This window comes from Homalodisca vitripennis, chromosome 4, assembly GCF_021130785.1.
Source record: "Homalodisca vitripennis isolate AUS2020 chromosome 4, UT_GWSS_2.1, whole genome shotgun sequence".
NCBI lineage: Eukaryota > Metazoa > Arthropoda > Insecta > Hemiptera > Cicadellidae > Homalodisca > Homalodisca vitripennis.
Window position 1 is genome coordinate 71338560 of NC_060210.1, and position 21358 is coordinate 71359917.

Genomic DNA, 21358 nt, shown 5'->3' on the forward strand with positions numbered 1-21358 from the left:
CCATTTTATCGTATAATTCTCTTTCATATTTTTTATTACAATCCTTACAATAACAGTATAATCCGTCTTTTCTAGTCTTATCATGATAAAACTTTGATAAATCTTTAAATTCTTGACACTTTATACATTTCTTTTCAGCCTCCATTTATATACAAAAAATTATAGCTTTGACTTTCTCAATTCATATTCATAAAACTTTCCGGTTATTTCTTCATTATTTAAATCTTTTATACTATAAGTTACAGTATCTGTGTTATTAATTTGATAAATCACAAAGATTTCTCTTGACCAATTGTTCTTATATTTGTTCGAAAATGTTTGTTTTTTACTAACAATTCTTACATGATCATCGACTTTAAATTTAGTTTTCGTGTGAATTTCAGGTGGAACATACTTGAAAACGGTCTCTAAAAACTCCTTTTCTGCATCCTTATCTACGTCTTTGGGCTTCATTTTGATTGTGCTGTGAACCGTATCATTGTAATTTGTGACTATTTTTTGAAGAATATCGATCCATTTAAAGTTTTTATTAATCTCAAAAATAACTTTCATCCTTTCGTTTTGAGTTCTGTTATATCTCTCTACGATACTTGATTTCTCTTCGTTTTCAGTATGATAAATCTTAATGTTGTATTTCCTCAAAACTTCGTTAAATTCTTTATTTTTAAACTCTAAACCCTTATCTGTATGAAGTAGGTTTGGAGGTTTGTGATTGATCCTTATGGCATCTTTTACTATATCTTCGAAAGCTTTTGAAACATCCTTGCCGTTTTTTCTTTTGATAGCTCTTGACCAAGCATATTTTGAGAAAGTATCAATAACATTTAACATATACTTAAATCCATCATTTTGATCTGAATAGTTAGACATTATAACTAAATCTGCTGCCCATAAATTGTCAATTCCTAAAGTTATAATTTTTCTCTTTTTAAACTTTTTTCGTACTGGTGCATGAATTTCTCTAGCTTCAATCTCTATTTCTTCTTTATTCTTCAATTCTTTCTTTACTTGTTTTTCATTTGGATTCTTTATAAATTTACTCTTATTTGTCTTACATTTTGAACATTTTGCAGCAATTCTATACAACCCGTTTTGAGTTTGAACGATTTTAGAATCTATATTTTTCGTTTTTTTCTTGCATTTGTGGCAGTGAATCAAATCATCTTCCATTTACATGTCAAAGTTTCCAAGTTTATTTAACTCATCTAATATATTCGATTTCACTTCATTTTTATAGTCATTCGGCACTGTATCAATCTTATTTTCTAGGACAATTCTCTTATCATCTTTCGCTTCATAGCCATACGGTACTGTATCGATCTTATTTTCTAGGACAATTCTCTTATCATCTTTAGCGTTCAGTGCCAGCTTGTTTATGGTGATGGTATACAAATCATGTTTGTAGCTTTTTATTACAGTCATCTCTCTAAATTCTTCTTTATCTTCGAACAAACATCTCTTCAAGTTTTCGATATTTATTGTTTTATTTACAACGCTTCTCTTAATTCCTTTACACCTAACTGGATTTTTGTCTAGATATTTGTACGAGTACATCTTTGATCTTAAACCACAAAATTCTTCTAAAACTTCGCTATTTAATTCATCTTTGAATTTCCCTATTACCTTCTTATTTTTATTAGTGAAACATTCGTGATCTTTTGGATAATCGCTCGTATCAAAGTCATCTATATTTTCTTTAATAATTTTAAAAGGATCTCGTTTCAATTCTACGAAATAACTGTCTGTATCCATGTAACACAGATTCAAATCTGGATCATAGTTCTTTAATTTGTTGTAATAAAACTCGTACATTAGCAGTTTTGAGAGGTCGAGAACTGAAAATCCTATGTAGATCGGCTTGTTAAATTTTACTTTCTGTTTGTACATGTGACTCGCTATACAGTTGTCGTCAAAGATATTAAAGCATTTAAAGTTTGTTTTCTTGGCTTGTTTCATTGAAAATTCTTCATTTCCTAGTCTAATATCACATCTATTTCGCACATTTTCCATAGATTTTCCAAAAACTGAGTTGTTCATTAACTTGTAAAAGTCCTTTTCGAAGTCGCTTGTAGCTTTGGTTCTCATGTTTGTGTTAAAATCAATGTAATCTTTCATAAAAGGCTTCTGATCGAATGCGATAACTCTATTCACATGTTTTAACACCATTCCTTGTTCCAGATAGAATTTCAAATTTCTCGAATGAAACAACGTATTCAGTTTTATCTAATAGAGTGGTGCACAACTTATTTTTATAATGTTCTGGAGCAAGAGGTAAATCCTTGTGATGTTCGTGTAAATTTGTTGGATATTCTAGATCGACTTCAAGAATATATCCATAATCTTCGTCGCCAGTGAGTTCCAAAATTGATTCTTTCCACTCTTCTTTTGTATACGTTTTAGGATCCATCCACTTGATATCGCCATATGGTAAACTTTGCATTAGGCCATACCCATAAAGGTTATTAGCATCGACGTACAACAGATAGTTTTCGGGCTTTGTCTTATCAAAATCTTTCAAATATTTGTTATTTGCTTTAACATATCGTTTAATACATTGAGAAATACCTCCGCGAATACCTTTTTCAATCATCAAATACATATTATAATCACTAATTAACTGTAATTCTATCTTCGTTAATTTTAACATAGCGTCCCATGCAAGACTGGGAGCTGTTAGATAGTGTGCCGGATCGAGTTTATAATATTTTAAGCAAATGTTTCTGAAATTTTCGAATATATCAGCAAGCAATAAAACATCTTGGATGTTATAGAGATCAGAGTAATTTCCTAGATTTTTCTCTTTTAATTTGTTCCAAACGCTCAAATAGTGTTGATAATCTTTCTCAGATATGCTCTCGTCTGTCAAAAGTGAATAGAAATCTTGAATTTTCAGGTCTTCTGTGTAATCAAGTTTTTCAATACTATCGATAAATTCGTAAGGAAATATGCCTTTTCCAGATAGAATTTTAAAGATTTCTTCTTCGTCATTTGGTTGTCTATCTAGAATTGCGTTCAGACCATCTTGTATAAAATGATTTGTATGCTTGAAATCATCTTTTTTGAGGTTTTTAGCTAACTTTTCAATAGACGATGCCATAAATCTGAACGTATCTACGAAAGAAAACTTGATGAACTTTCTTGGTTTATCATCTTCAAACTCATACCCATATCCTGAATTTACTGAATAATTTATATATTTTTCATCGGTGTTTGCGATCAAATCAACATTTCCATATTGTTTAGCCAATTCTTTTATGTACAAATGAGTATCGTAATTTGACATATTGTGGCAGAAAACGGGAATATTCTGAGGAAATTTCAAATTTAGATTACAAAATCTATGAGCTGCTCCTCGAAACTTTCCAGTCAAATGACAATGATCTCTTACTTTATTATAACTCTTATCTTTCCAACTATCAGGAGTAAAACCATACTGAATTGACTCAACATCATAAGCAGACCATTCGCAAATATGACAAACGTTTGCATTTTGGTATGAAATTTCTTCTTCTTCAGTCAATTTCATAGGTTTTTTGTTCTTAGAATTATATTTTGTAGCTATGTATTTTGATATTTTATTGAGTTCTTCAAACAATTTTGCAGGAACATTTGGCAAATCTTCTTCATTTTTTGCTCTATAACATATAGGTTTGTACATGCGATTTGTCACATTTGACACTAAATATAGAGTAAAACCATAAGGAATGTGCTTCTGAATCTTGGTTGTAGTCGATCTTTGCGGATTGTTCTTGCATGTCGGAATTTTTTCTAATATGCTCTCAAAATCCATATAAATAACGTACGGATGGCTAAACTTCTTTTGATAATTAGTAAATGATGTTGTTTGACCTGGAAACGGCATAATTGGCTTACAAACTTCATGTTGTTTGCAAATTTCTAAATGATCTGTTAAATCTCCAGATTTGTAGAAATGGCTTAAACATCTTCTACAAAGAAATTTTCTTTCCTTATGCTTGGATAACTGAGAACTCACGAGTTTTATTTAAATCGGTTATCAAAACATAATGAGATTTGTCTTCTTGTTTAACATACAATAAATCGATTTCTAACTCGGCATCATATTTTTCAGAAATTTGTAACGGAACAATATTGAGTTTCTCATCATAACTGTAGATATTTATTGACATTTTTGGATATTTGTACTTGGAATTGTGACTTCGTTTTTCAAATAATTGTATATCTTTTAAGGACATTGGATACTCGAAACATGAAAATATCTCGTCATTTACAAATTTTTCATATTGTTTTACTATACGTACTATATCATATACGTTTACTAAAGTTCGTTCATATTCACATTCCAAAGAGAGATAACCCTTCATATTTTTAACATTTTCTTGAAATTTCTCGATTAAACTTTTAATTTCTGACCGCATAATTGAAAGATATTTGTAAATTGACATGGAATTGTCGTTCAAGTTTGATAAAATGTATTGCTTGAAAAGACCGTGTATTGAGGATAAAACTTCTACATCAATGATATTTTCGGATTTTACTTTAAGAGTTTTATCAATTTCTTCGATCATTTCAGACTTAGTTTTATCGTTTGTTTCTATGGACAATTTTTCAGCGATTGATTGAATTTGTTCATCTTTAAATAGATTGAGATCTTTTTTATCTTCCTTAAAGTTTTTCTTTAATTCTCGTAATTTTTCTATATTGTACATCTTTTCATGATCTACAATTTGATTTTCTTTAGCCCATTGTCTTAAAAAATTCAGTTCTTTCTCGTAAATTTCTTTGTTTTTGGCATGGATTTTGGAGCCATAATGTCGATCATAGTTTTTTCTTAAAATTTCTTTTTTGCAAAACGGACATGTTACTTTTTCACCCTCCATTTATATAAGAAAAATTTCTTAACTAAGGTTTGTAGGAGGCAATTTAAATTCTCTATACTATTTTTTCAATAATTTTAGAATTTAAAAAATTAATGATTTTTACTTGAACTTGACAGAAATCAGCACAATTTCTGGTGAAACAGTGATAGATTCTTCTATTTATTATTTAAAAAATGTGTAAACTAAGACTTAAAATTATTGAAAAAAGTAGTATAGAGAATTTAAATTGCCTCCTACAAACCTTAGTTAAGAAATTTTTCTTATTTAAATGGAGCTACTAAAAGAATTAAATGAGGTTGGTGATTTAAAGATCAAAGAATATAAGAAATTAATGGAATTAGAAGAAAATAAGAAATACAAAATTTTGAATCTGGAGAAAATGAAAGATAAATTCGGGTTTACAATAATTGCCGAGTTGGAAGATTATAAAGTACACTTACCGAACAGATTTTTGACTGTTTTGGATGAAAAAAAGATTAAAGAATTGAATAAACATGATAAATTACACTTGGTTGTTACTGGAAAGAAGACTATTAAAGATAAAGACTGTGTTACTATCAATTTTGTAGAGTAGAAGATTTTTCGTCGTAGCAGACATTTCCGATAGATTGATTTGACAGCTCAAGAAAGTAGAAGCAAACAGCTATAGATTCGGTAATTTTTCATTCGTGATTTATGGTTCACTAGAGTAGATACAATAAGCCGGTTCTGGGTCGCTTTTGGAGACGAACGGATGTAGATTCGGTAAATTTTTCATTGAGATTTGCTGTGTTGTTTCTCAGCTTCCTTTATGGTTCAATGAACAGTATTTTACATTGATTTTCGGTCGGCTCCAAAAGTGGTCTAGAAACCCCATATTCATATCTACTTATATATATATATATATATATATATATATATATATATATATATTTATATATATTTATTTATTTATATACATGTAGATAAATAGATTGATGGTTTGGCCTTTGGCCTTTTAAATAAAAAATGAATACATTTCTCCCTTTGTCTATGAGAATCTTACGTACCAAGTCTCTACGAATTTGTTATCAATAGTTATGGCATGGACACACAGACGACAGGATTTTAAGAATAACCTGTCGGGTCCTTACTAGTGTATATGAAGAAGGGAAGCAATTTTTAACGAAAATACATTACAGAACTTATCAAAATCTTTAAAGCCATGTTGTATAGAATAAAAAACTTACATAACACAAATTACATGTACACCACCATATTTACTTGAAACTGTTCGGAGCCGATGCCTTCTAACAAAAACGCATGTGTACGTCTCAGGGTGGATATTTTCTATAAAAAAGAACATCTCGAAGATTATAATACAAATATTTTCACTAAAAATAAAATTCTATTTTTAACACCGTACTAATTTCTAATTACTTATTTTAATATAAAACTAAAATTCTTAAGAAACTTAAAATAAATATTATATAAACAAATAAATATAAGGTTGTCTAATGTCTCAGTAAAATTATGTAATTTTTAGTAAAGTTACATAATTAACCTAGTGTGTTTTCATTGATAAATAATTTTTTAAGTGACTTTCTCTAGTTTTTTTCAAATTGAAGAGTTACCGATTGGGTAAGTTGCTTGAAAGAAAAAATGTTCGACTGAGAATGCATACCAATTTTACCACTTGCTAATATACAAATCAACATTAATTTTATTCAGCAAACTATTCTATTTTTTTATTAATAATACAACTAACTGAATTCGTTTAACTTTTGAAAGTGGCTGATTTGTTTTAAAAGGGTACCATTGCAGGTACCAGCGTCTTTCCTAACACTCCTACTCTATTTTGTTCTCATACTCTTACTCTTCCTTCCCTTTATTTCCATTTATACTTGATAACATAGAACACATTTTACTAACTTACTCTAATCCAAACAATGAGTGCTACTAGTAGATTTATAAAAACATTTTATCTATAAAAGTACATTACTATAGTACTACAGATTTGATTTGTTATCGCTGTTCAATATTGTGGGATAAATAAACCTGGTAAACGTTAATTATCACTGCTTAGTAAGCCGCTTCTGTTGCGACAATTATTTGGTCATTGATTGTGATTATTTTGGAATGGATTAAATAGTATAATTGACTTAATAAGTAGGTAATTAACTATAATTATAATTCTCTAACAATATTTAATGTCATACGGTACATTTCATTTCGGTAGAAACATTATTACAAAACTCGTGAAAAATATCAATGAACCTACTAAAGGTATGCTGATATCAGTAATCCATAGGAGATGTACGAGAAGATATTTTGCCAAGGCGCCGCGTATCAAAACGCTGCATTGCGATTTATGTCTCTTATTAACACAATTATAATAATTATATCCTTTTTAACGCCAATCACTGTAAGTCATTAGCATTACAACATTTATAATGTTTATATGTACAAAAACTCATCATTTTACACAGTTTAATCGGCTATTTCATATTATGAAATAACGTACAAATTTTACAAACTAAAATGGTACTCTTGTACCAGTTCTAGTTCCAATCAGATGAAACTGTTACAGTGGCCTGATCTTTCGTGTTGCTGATGTGGTAATTTTTCCTCACCTTCCACTAAAAATATTCTAAACTGTTTCCAATTCGTTAAGAATGTACGTTTCAAAACACATACTTTTGAATTCTGATTACTAAAATATCTAAATTGCAATACACAAAATTCATACTACAAGTTATATAAATGGGTGAATTTAGGAGCATAAAAGAATATAAACAGGAAAACGTTGATAGGGTAGTATTTGTAGGATGATTCATGATAATGACACTTTCACCTATTCTGAATAAAACACTTATAAGTGTTTTGTAAGAAGGCTGTCCCCACAAATTACTTGCATCTGTAGTAGTTAGCTCATGCCATGTACACAAAATAAATAGTACATTTATCTTGAAAAATTCTAGTTGTTATTTGTCATTTAGTACAGCTATAAGGAGTAGACTTTACAATACATTGGCGATTTCTTACAACAAAACAATAACAGTTTACAACGAAAAAGCTTTTTCATCATAATGTCTTCCAGGACAATCTAGCCTCTTCCGTTTATCTCAATAGTAACCAGTTTGTTCGTTTTTAAATCGTTGGACACAGTTGATAAGAAGGGAGGGGAGGGATTGTAAAGATGAAGTACACTTTTGAGGTTTTGAAGATACGGTGGAATAGGTTTGAAAAGGAGCTATGATTTTGCAGTTTTATTAATCATTCTTTGAGCATCACTGAAACCTATCAGTCGAGAGGATTTTATTGAAAAATGTCATTTATGTGACTATCTACATCGGGTAGGGTACGATAAGCGGACCCGGTTTTATTATATCGAAATTGGCAAACGATATTACTGAATCATAACCATCGATGTAACCATTCGTTACTAATTAATTATTTTGAACAATTAACTTAATCTATATCAACAGCTGTAAACACTTTCAGATAATACACATAATCGTACGAAAGTTTGTGAAGTAAAAATCTGAAGTTTGTGGGAAGGAAACAACTGTAACTGTGAGAGGAGTAAATATGGTCGTCTTCAGTTTTCCTAATTTTGGTTATAATAATTTGTTTGATCACTGTAAATATTAAATTCATATTTTAATTTAAAACATGTGATTGTTATTGAGGACTACAGATACTTTTATATCGATTGATAGTCTAAGATTTTTTTTACAATTTTATTTACAATCTGTTCAGACATTCTTACAACAATAAGTAAATTAGATAAAATAATAAATTAACACGAGTTAGACTCTATCCAGCGATAGAGCTAACACAAATAAACAAGAAAGTTTGAAATTAGAATCTAAGAGGTAAGTCCAGGATTGAGTGTCTCTTCAGACGTGTAACTGACGCACTATTATCCAACAGGTTCATCGCAAGGTAGTTCGGATGAGAATACAGCTTGTCTTGGTACTTCTTGCTGTAGCGAGTTATTTCCTCTTTTACTGTGGGAATTTTGGTGTCTTGATGTATTAATTGATTAGTTATATACCACGGAGCTTCCAGGATGTTCCGAAGGGCTTTAGACTGAAAACGTTGGAGAATTTCGATGTTGGAGTTACTGGCTGTACCCCAAAGCTGTATACCATAAGTCCAAACAGGTTTCAAAATCATCTTGTATACTAACAACTTATTTCTTAATAATAATTTCGACCTCTTGTTTAAAAGCCAGGATATTTTTTTGAATTTTGAGTTTAAAAATAATCTTTTGTGCCACATATGAAAACGCCAAGTTAGTCTTCGGTCTAGATGCATACCCAGATATTTCACTTCTTCAGATTGGGGGAGGAGGACATTATTAAGAGAGACAGGTGGGCAGTTAGCAGGCCTTGTTGTGAAAGTTACATGAGTGGACTTGGTTTCATTAACCTTCACCCTCCATCTCACAAGCCACTCCGACAAGTCATCCAGCTCAGATTGTAGTCGTTGGGATGCAGTTCCTGGGTCTTCATGAGAGGCTAGTATAGCGGTATCATCAGCAAAGGTGGCCATGGTGACATCGGCTCGTACAGGTATGTCAGATGTGAAGAGGGTGTAGAAGATGGGACCCAATACACCTTTGTGGAACGCCCGCATCAATTTTGTGGAGGTCGGAGTATTCGTCTTGAAATTTGACTCGAAAAAACCTGTTTGACAAATAGGACTTGATGACATTCAAGAAAGAATGAGGAACAATTAATTGGTTTATTTTATAGAGGAGACCCTCATGCCAAACTTTATCAAAAGCCTGACTGATATCAAGAAAAGCAGCCGAGCAGTATCTTTTTCCTTCCAGATCTTCCTTCATTACATTGACTACACGATGAATCTGCTCAATGGTAGAGTGCTTCTGGCGGAAACCAAACTGATGGTTGGGGATAAGGTTGCCGCTATCAATAACTTGCTGAAATCGTTTTAGAAAAAGCTTCTCAAAAACTTTTGAAGTCACAGGCAATAGACTTATGGGCCTATAAGAACTAACCTGATGTGGAGGCTTCCCAGGTTTAGCTACCATGACAATTTCCGATAATTTCCACTGTGCTGGAAAATGCTCAATTCTCAATATTGCGTTGAAGACAAAAGTCAAACACATAATAGCTTTCCTCGGCAGTTCTTTTAAAATCCTTCCTGTAATGAGGTCATACCCAGGAGCTTTGTACGGCTTCAATTGTTTCACAATTATTTCAGTTACTTCAGAGGGAGTAAAGGGCTGAACAGGAAATGATAGTTGGGTAGGTGATTCTAATAAGTATTCAATTTCTGGGTCAGGAGCTTGAGCTGAGTCACTGGGCTTGAACACATCGCGTAAGTGCGTAGCGAATACTTTAGCTTTCTCCTTGTTCTTGGCCCAGCCACCACCTGGCAAGATAATCGGAGGAATCGGCACTCTTGGACTAGTCATGTGTTTAGTAGTTTTCCACATTGAATATTTCGTGTCTTCTGTAGCAGTTAGACTTGCAGTAAAAACCTGAAACCTTTCATTATTGAAGTTAGATAACAAACGTTTCAAATTCCGCGCCGCTCTATTGAAGTTGTTTTTATCACGAGGATTCCTGGAATTTTGCCAAATCCTACGAAGTCTTCTTTTTTGAGCAATCTTTTTCTTGATGCTAAGAGGGTAGTTCAGGCCATTAGTGGTTCCATTTCGTTGATACGGCGTTGACTGCCAAGCACACTTCTGGACTGTCCTGTTAAACAATTCAACAGCTTCATCTATTTCACCATTTGTCTTCAAGGAAACGTGTAAATGCAAGTTTTCATCAAGAAGAGATCGAAATTGGTCCCAGTCAGTATATTTAGAACTTAACCGCAGTGGACCCTCTGTAGTAATGGCAGATGAACTTAAAGTGAAGATCAATGGAGAATGGTTTGAGGATAAATCAAGACAAGATTCTACACGTGTGTACGTTTGGGAAATACCTTTAGTCACAAAGAACTCAAGCAAATCAGGAATTTTTAAGGGATCAGTAGGCCAATAAGTCGGTTCTCCCGTAGAAAAATATTGATAGTTATTGTCGTTGATAGTCTTGAGGAGATTACGGCCTCTGGGATTGCACAGCCGAGAGCCCCACATGGTGTGTTTCGCATTAAAATCACCCCCCGCAATAAATCTATAACCCAAGGTATTGAAGAAGTCGCTGTATTGCTGGTATGAAACGTTATGACGAGGAGGGGTATACACAGAAGATACCGTGAGTGGACCTGACCAGTCTTCAATCACAACACTGGAAGCTTGAATATAATTATACTTATAAGTAGGTATGGCATGGTGTTTTATACTATTTTTAACTAATACCGCACTACCACCATGAGCAGTACTATCTGGATGATTACAGTGATACAGAGAGTAAAAAGGAATTTTGAAATGTGTCATATCTGTGAAGTGAGTTTCGGAGATAAGCATAATATCAACTTTATGAAGACCAAGAAATATTTTAACCTCTTGAGTATGGTTACTCAAGCCATTGGCGTTCCAAAGTGCTATTCTATAAAAATTATTCATTTTAGCTTCTAAATGACGGAAGACAATAGGTTCATTAAAGTACCTATCTGTTCAGCCTGTTGTATCATTATTTTTTTTCAAATTTGCTGAAAAAGTCGTTAAGTGTTTTACTTAAAGCGTTTTGAGTACTGTTATCTTCAAACATCGAGTTGGATGCCACCTGTGCATATGATCGTCCCGGCAGGATTCGAACAGTGGATGGACTGGGAGGTCTTACCACTTCTTGGGCTCCCCGAGGTGATTGATCATGAGTTTTACTTTCAGGTACTTTGGGTCTGATCGGGGGAAAACGATTTTTGCTTAAGTTCGCGGTACACAGAACAACCTTTGTAGTTCGCCGGGTGGTTCCCCTCACATAGAGTGCAGGTGGGTGGGGTATCACTGGATTTCAAACATGCCCGTGTGTCATGGTTCTGGCCACATTTAACGCACCTGTAAGGGTGCCAGCAATACGTTTTGGTGTGTCCATAACTTTGACATCGCTTACACTAAACGATCTCGGATTTCCTGAGCGGTGGTTCAAAGGTAATTTTTGCATTAAGGAGGTACTCGATATTAAATATATCTTTGTTACACGGATTTGGTTCCAGATCAACAAAGAACATTGAAAGAGTTGCTTTGGTTTTATGCTGTCTCATATTCATTACGTTGCGAACCTGGAACCCACAGGATTCAATAGCAATCTTAATGTCCGCAACATCAGTGGAAAAGTGCATATTTTTTAAAACCACGCGATATGCTTTTTCTTGTTTGATTTGGTAGGTATGAAAGGTGACCTGCAACTCTTTTAGTTTGTGCACCAGCTTCCGATAACCGTCAATAGTTGTTGTATTAACTTTGAATTTGTTTTGGCTGAGGCATTTAAATGTGTAGTTGTCATTTGGGATAATAGTTTCAATAGCGGTTATCATGCTCTTAACGTTTACAACGTTGGGTACGAAGATCGGAGGTGGTTTATCCTCGCCAACATGAGACGGCGGCGTCGATGTGGTGCCCTCATCCATCGTATTTGACCCTCCAATAGCATCGAAACGATTATTTGTAGTTAATGAGAAGCTACTTGGGTTTGAACACAATTTCTTCGATATGTCGGGACCGATCGCAACCAATTTCCTAGGTCTTTTGAATGAACCAGTCACTGTTTGCCAGTGGATGCCGTCATTGCTTTCTTTGTCCTCAGAGTTTCGGGAGTTTGGAATACCTGTAGATATTACTGCTGTCTGATTATAACCGTGATCATGTAGAACATGAGCACTATCATCAGTGAAAGCATTTTCACAAGTGGAACCTGTTTGCATCATAAGAATCTACAAAAATGTAAACAATCAAAACATAAACACAAACAAGACAAGGTTATGTAACAGGAAGAACAAAAAACATTACATTACGAACAATAAACTACATCAAAACTATCAAAATAAACTAAATCAATTAATAACAGTCCTTATTATCAGTTTGTGAACTATTTCACGAGAAAAAAGCAAGTTTATAACAAATTTCACAGAACCAAATACAATACATGTTCACCAAATAACAAAGTCAGCTGATCTCAGTCTAAGATTTGAGATGCGAATATTAGGTATCGATGATTACATTCTTCGATATAAAAAACCGGGTCCGCTTATCGTACCCTGCCCTCTACATCTGTTCACAGTAAAGTTCACAGTTCAAATCATCTTTATTTCAAAAAATACAAAGTACAGTACAGTACAAACGTTGCCAAGTGCTGTAAAGCACATGTGGCAAAAAAAATTGTTGGTACAATATTCTTAATAGCTTAAAATGTCTCTAGTCTTGTGTGGAGGCTATGCTTTACTATATTTGAATAACACTTGCAAATCAAACAAAACAAACAATTATAAATAATTTAACAAAACTGGAACAACAATAACAGATAAAAAATAACTGAATGACAATAACAAAGCAATAACAAGGAAATCAATAACATAATGAGTGAATAACAAGAAAAGTTCAACAATAACAGGATAAATACAACAGCAACAAGATAAATGCAACAACGACAAGATTAATACAATGCTTAAATAAAATTAATATATAAAAGTAACAATAATTTACTTTCGATTACTACCTATCCTAAAAATAATCGACTACAAAAATGTGTTTCTTTAATTTTAAACTTTGGTTTACCCTCAAATAGCAATGTACTACCGTACTCTAAAAGAAACCTATTGAACAACTTACCAGAATAACAGAATTACCTTTTAGAAATGTCCTTTGAAATATTAGGTAATAATAAGATTACATTATTGGAAGAGCGTGTGCTCACCTTAATTTCTTTAAAACTATAATTTTCAATGTTTTTCAAAATGTTGCAAAGAGTACATAAAGCATACAACTGTTTAAAATTAAAAATATCTTCTTGTTGAAATAAGTGTGTAACAGGATCAAACTTTCTTAAATTATAGATATTTCTCTCTGCAAATCTCTGATTTAGTACTACAGGCTGAAGGATAGTTTCATACGTACTACCAAAATGAAAAATTCAATATCTTAAAGTGCTTTCGAACCACGAGGTGTACAGTTGTTTTAGATGTTCTGCTCTAATAAAATTTTTCATATGGTAAAATGCATAGTTAATTTTTCTTAACTTAACACTTAATGCATCAATGTAATAATTCCATTTTAAATTTCGGTCAATATTAATCCTAGATATTTAACTTTATCAACTATTTCTATTTTTTTCACAGGTACAGTTATAGTTACATATGTGTTTATGGCAGAAAATATCAAATTCAATTTCTTTACAATTACCTCATTAAAAAATAATAAACATTTAGATTTTGAAGTTAATACTTCAAAAAAAAACTTCTTGTCAATACAAGAAGTTTGCTTTTTATTAACCATTGTGATATCATATTTAAATCGTGACTAATTGACATTTTCAACCTTTCTTTATTGTAGGCAGAGCATACTAAAAAAGTATCATCAGCGTAGGCAAAAATAGAAGAATATAGATTTAGTGTTAGCAATTCATTTATATAAATTATAAACATTAGAGGACCAAGAACTCCCCCTTGTGCAACACCATATCTCAGTTCTAATATGTTACTGGTAAAAGAGTTTATTTTCAGTTTGTTTTCTATTTTTACAAAAGGTAGTCAGCCAATCTAATGCCCTCCCGCCAATTCCATAGTACTGTACTTTTTTTAAGAGAATGTCAATATCAACAAGGTCAAAGGCTTTTTGAAAATCAAGATAGATGGAAACTGTGTTTTTATTTGCGTTTATAGAGTCAAATATGTGTTTAATATGGTTTTCTAATGCTAAATCCGCTCTTTTATTCAGTACAAATCCAAACTGTTTATTTGAAATGATTGATCTAGAATTTAAATATGGTAATAATTGGTCCTTTACTATTGTTTCAAAAATATTAGCTATACTACTAATCAACGAGATAGGCCTGTAAGATGAGACTTCCTTGCAATCACCAGCTTTATAAATAGGAACAACAAGTGCCACTTTAAAAGAGTCTGGTAATATGCCTTCAATTACAGACAAATTAAATATATGAAGTAAAATTGGAGCAAATATGTCCATATTTCTTTTGATGGTAATAATATTAATCATGGTAATAATAATAATAATAATATTGATGGTAATCTGTATCTGTATGTCGACACGATATCTCGAACTGACCATTAGACGACATTTTCTATGAGGCTTCGTTTTCATATAGGCAGCATTGAGTTTGATAATAGTGCACGTCACTCAATGGGATTTAGCTGAGCATTACAAAATTTTCACATCGGTTTTATAAATAACCATGATGACAACAATAAAATAGCAGAATAAATCAATTTGTAAACAGAATGTAATCATATGAGCTTTAAACATGTAACCCCAACACTTACACCACAACATAATCCGGATGACTGGGTGTATAGCATAGAGTAAAAGAAAAAGTGTGTAGACTTATATTATTTAGATTCTGCTATGAAACCCTACTTGATGAACAAAATATGAATAATAAATACCACTTCATGAGGCAAAAACTCGAAAACGACTTTTGTATGAAACGTCACTTCTACATACACTAGAACGAGTTCTATGATGATGCATATGCAACCACTGAATTTGGCTGAGCCAAATTCATTAAGTTCATACAATTTCTCTTTTGTCTACTGGGCGATGTAAAACTTTCTTTTCTGTAATATTGTCTGGCTGCTTGTCTGTCCTCAGGAAATTTCTAGGATGAAATGAACCATAGAATTGAAATTTTGCACGCAATATTAGTAACACCTGAGTTCAATGATGATGCATGTGCACATCGGTCTTATGCTTAACAATGACAGCACCGAGAAAAGTGGACAATACAAAATCTACACACTGAGTACAATTATATAATGTTTTTAAATGTGAGTATGACTCGTGTAGCCTAACTACGCCAACACATTCAATACCATCACTTAGTAACTTGGTGTTAAGACTTTTATTATTCAAAGCCTGCTTTGAAACACGACTTAATGAATACCTTTTGTGTAACACATTACGATGGCAAATAGTGTATGTAATCATATTTCTCTTTCAAGTTATCCATCGACTGAATTGTAACTGTAAAAAACGAAAATTAGTTGGTCCAAACAGAGAGGTAACATATATTGATGACGTGACAAGTTTTGAAAGGGTGTAAGCGTGCAGGTGTGGCTGGTTATCCGTGTCACTATACAAATAATAAAGCAGGGATAAATAGGTAGGGGTGAAAATAAATACTATACATCTCACTCTACATATGCAGTTTACTTTCAAGGATATAGGAACGAACAGGCAAAAATTTTAGAAAATGGTACAGTATGTTATGAAACAAATTTTGCAATGTTATAAATGTAGAGTTCTTGAATATGTAATATTGCTAGTCTGCAAACTAAATGAATAAGCTTCAGAGTTAAACTCTGAAACACTAGTGTAACAGCTTTGTTAGTGTACTGTTGAAATGGAGCATGGTCATAATCGCATTATCTACAAATTAGAGCTTATATACGAGCATGTCAGAGTGGCAAACTGGCATAAAATTATATAATTTTCATTGCTGGCTTTTGATACAATATTAACTCTCATGTTGTGATCCCTTCTGATTAAACGTTCCATGCACAAACGCGCCATCCACATTCACTTAACTGGATAATCAGCATTACCCCTCTGTAAACGTTGTCCATCACTTGATAAAGAAGGGCTCTATCACACCATTAGCCTGTGGTCATTATATCTACCATGTGTATTAGCACGATAGTACAAAATAATAGCCAATCAATAATATCTAAGCATTGTATTTGTTTAAGACCAGAGAAAAATGCAAGGCGTCCCGAACTATCTTTGTAAATATACCTCAAACTTTGAATGCACAAAAATCTCACATACCAAAATCATTAAAGTTATTTTGTTGGCTTCAAAACTATTCTCCTCAACCAAAGTAGTAAGAATGAGGATCAGAAAAAAATCGAATGGCTGAACTCACCACACATAAAAATATTAATGAGAGAATTACTAGAGAAATAAACTTAGCACCATCCCATACTTAATATAGGTTTTATTTGAAAAATAGTGGTTGTGGCTCAACTTTGTGATAAATTAAAAATAAGGTTGTTTCATTTCTCAACGTTAGTTATAATTTTTACTCTTTATGAAAATTAATGTCCGCCATGTTAGAGAGGGAGGTTAGAAGCAGCGGTTTTATGCTGTACAAGGTTTGTCTTGTACAATTACATTGTAACCTAGTTTATTCTACGATAGTCCATTGCATTAAAATTGTTCACTAATTTGAATGGAAATGTCTTAATTGTACAATTTTGCGACTAGCATTTTAGACAGCATGGTTAGAATTTGTTCTCATTAAGATCTTAAATTTTATATGTATATATATGTATGTATGTTAGGAGTTGTCAATTGGATATTTTGTTGTCTCATGAGCTTTATCATCGATAAGGGGTAGTTCTTACTCCTCCACTATTTAGAAGACCAGACAAGTGTATGGACTCATTAAACATTTTTCTAGATCATTGTCATAAAAAGATCTAAGTATTTCAGCACAATCAGAAATTTCAGCGAAGTTACCCATCCCCACTAACTACAGATGAGCCGCTTTGAAAGCGACCTGCGCGAAGATTTCTTGCGCATAGGGAGAGCAAGCTTCATTTAATTCAAATTCTTACTACAGAGGCAGTGTAAATGTGTAAATTCTGACCTCCAAACATACTCAAAATTTTTCAATATGTTGAAATTGAAGTGCAGTCTCAGTTACAATGCAAACAAATTCCAAAAAATTAAAATTATTAAGTAAAGGAAAGTTATCCAAACTAAACTGTTCTAAACTTTAATACTTTTTTATTAAATTGTGTTATTCTTTACTATGTTAGTCGTTATGTGGGGTTTTAGTAAGTAGCCAAGCTCGTTAGATAAAAGTGTTGCAATAGTAACCATACACTGGCTTGTACTTATTGTAAAATGGTAAGTAAAAAGAAGTAGCTGTGAATGCCATTCCCTGATGTAGGGTCAGATATACGAGCTTCATATGTCACAAACACAAAGGCGCAAGAACAGACCCTCATTACTGCTGTCCTTTCTTGTCTATTTTAACACACTTTGTGAACCTTGTTTTTGGTCTCAGGAATTTTTTATGCATTTTAACACTCTATTTCAGTCAATTTAAAAAAGTGATAACCTACTGCAATAAACGCGTTATTATTTTGTATACAAATATTAAACTATAAAAATAACGGTTTCTTCGCATTTTGACCGCTCAAAAATAATTATAGACATATATTTAACTGAAATATTAAACTAATAAACGTTATTGCAGTTATCGAGTAAGTTTATTTTAGTTTTTAAATAATGTTTTTTTCTTTGACTGTAAGTACCAGAGTACCAATTGTTTGATTGTAACATATTTTCTAGATATCTGATAGCAGGAATACTATTACGATAATGTATTTAGTGAAAAACAGTGTTGCACTTGGTTTAAAGTGAAAATTCCATTATCCTACCAAGATACGTTCAAAATACATAAGTTACATCGTTGTCTGTTCTAATGACAAAATTACTTTTTTTGTTTGGTTGTAAGAAGAAAATGTCACTATGCATGCAAAGTTAAAAACATTTTCCCCATTTAGATGCAATTCACCTGTAATCTAGCGTTATTTTTTGTTTTGTTATAGTTTAATGTAATTTGATTAATCTGCGAATTATATGTACAATTAAATAAATGTTGATGAATAGGTTCCATTTTCTAAAACCCAACTGGTGTTCTAAAGCGAAAAATTACTGGTTTCAAAATGAGCTTGCTGGTTGTAACCTGTACAGAAAGTATTGCTTTAAGGAGATGAAGAATAACTGTATGTGTCAAGTTCTTTTCTTTATTCCTATTCTTCTTTCATCCGAAACATCCTGAGACGGACAGCTATAGTATATGTTCCTGGTTGTCTGTAATAATGAAAAACGTATTATTTTTAGATCATGTTTGTTACAGAGTTTCCTACCTGGACAACCTTGCTGAGTTCAAACATAAACTTCTGTTATTTTTACTGACTAGTCATGTTATTGTATTGGAAGATTTTTAAACTGATTTACATGGACCAGTTACATTATTTTAAGATAATTTTATAATACAGCTCTCCCAGATTTAATTCTTTTCTCGAAAGTAACAACATTTCGTAAATCTGGATTTCACTCCAACCACAGTGTTACAGTACCAATATACTTCTTAAAATATATTATACCCTACCTTGGCATTAATGAAAAGCAGGCAATATTTTAACCACTCGAATGCTTTTGACTGTATTTATTAACTCCGTTCTCTTCATAAAATCTTAGGAAAGGTGGTTTCTCTAATGGTAGTCAGAAGTGAAGCAAGTCGAATCTGTTTTAACGATTGCACCAAGGACAATGACCATAGAGATATTGAGCTATTAAGAGAGGAGTAGTATGAAAAGGAGTGTAAGATTGGCATATGTCAGGTAAAGGGTTTTAAAGGGAGCGTGCGCTGAGCTAGTGTGGCACTATTAAATCCAGTCTAGTGATACACCGCGAGATTAGATTCATTTGAAATCTCACAGGTGATGATCACATAACGCCCTATTTTAAACAATTATCTATCTTAAAATAAATTCTGTTTCACGCTTTTAAAAATGTTAAACGTCCCACATTTATTTGTTGAGAAAATTAAAATTTATTACATAGAAAGTAAACCAAGTATAAACACTTATTATTTATTTTTGTCATCGAACAACTTCTTTCAGTAAATAATTTGCAGTTTATGCGTTACGGTTGTGGAATTCTCTTCCAGAAAACATCAAACTCTATAAGAAATTAGAGTATGGTGTTTTATGCACATTAATATAAATTAGTGTAGCTCACAATATGTATTTAAATTAATTATTAGTGTTTATTAAGTTAATCTTTATTTTACTTTTATGTCGTTATTCAAAGTTTAAAATAATATAATAAGATTTAATATAAGTATGCTTGTTCATTTTCTTGTGTCGAGTGGTAGAAAGGACTGTATTCCTAACTTTTTCTCTCAATAAAGTTTCTTTTCATTTTATTTCATGAATGATCTCAGTCAAAATAACATGCAAACTCATAATTAGGAACCGACAATATTGTCGTACAAACACCCTTTTGTATCCAAAAGAGCTTTCTACTAGAAAATGAGAATATCCTTGAATCGTGATACATAATAACACAGCAATAGCCCATAGCTAATGGTTATGAAAAGGCAAAATATTGACATAACCAAGAAGGTATCCAATATCGAGAATTTCAGCTGAGGAGAACACCGTCCTTAAGAACCTGGCAGGCACTATCAATAATTAATGCATCCCGAGGATAACACAAGTATATCGTAAATACGAAAACATTCACGCTACCATCTAAGAAGGAGACATCACTTTACTACTAAGTCTATGTAGATGAATTATTTTGTTTTGTAGCGATTAAACCACAGCGAATACTAGCCGGACGTATGTTCCTAACATTTCCAACAACATAAACAGAAATTAGAGTATGCTAAACTAACACATCCGTGATTTGAATTTGGGGGTCAAACTAATTCATATAATCATATCATAATCACTAAATCATATCTTTCATAGGGTAGGTTAGCTCGACCTCGTATTTTTTAATATTACGTATACAGGATGTTTAAATACCATGAACTAAAACGTTGAGAAATTTTTAAATGAATATTAAACAAATCAGTGCTATATTAGTAATTTACCTAGTAACATGCATGAAGCAATCATCTGTTAGATGCGGTGATATCTACATGATCTCCCACAATGCGTTCCAGCTGTAATCGAAATTCCTAAAAAAGGGCAGGCAGTATATTAAAAGCAGTCAATTTACGAGTATAATGGTAAATGTGTGTGAATGTATACAGATTGTTATCATAGTTGTATACATGATTATAATTAAAGAAAAAATAAGGAATTTCTGATCAAATAACTAAATGTAAGAATCCAAATTAAGGTTCTTCTTACGGAGAGATTCCTAAAATCTGAAGCTATACGGATACAAGTAGGAAAGGAATTAAGGAATGGGAACCGGATTTTACAATACTAAATGCACAAATCTCACACGTGGGAAAGTGGACGGATTATCTGCATTCATACAGCTCTGGCGGTCATTTATTTTGCCTACTGAAGTTATATTAACTGTGGTCGGATAAACTAGTTGCAACTCTTCAAAGTAACCAAGATTTCACCTAACCTTATCATTAACTTTACATTCTGAAACTATCAATTCCAGGGCCAGGTAATTATGAACGACGAGATTATGTTATTAGCCTTGATATGCTTAACATGGAATTTCGAAGATAGTTAAGGATATAACCAGCCTCGATAATTTGTTACCGCAATAATTAACTACATCAGACACTTCCCATGTTTAAACATGCAAACTTTTAAACACGGGAGTTCCACCTGAGGATCAATGACATGCAGATAGTTGCCCCTCTTATCAAATATCATAAGCTTTTTGT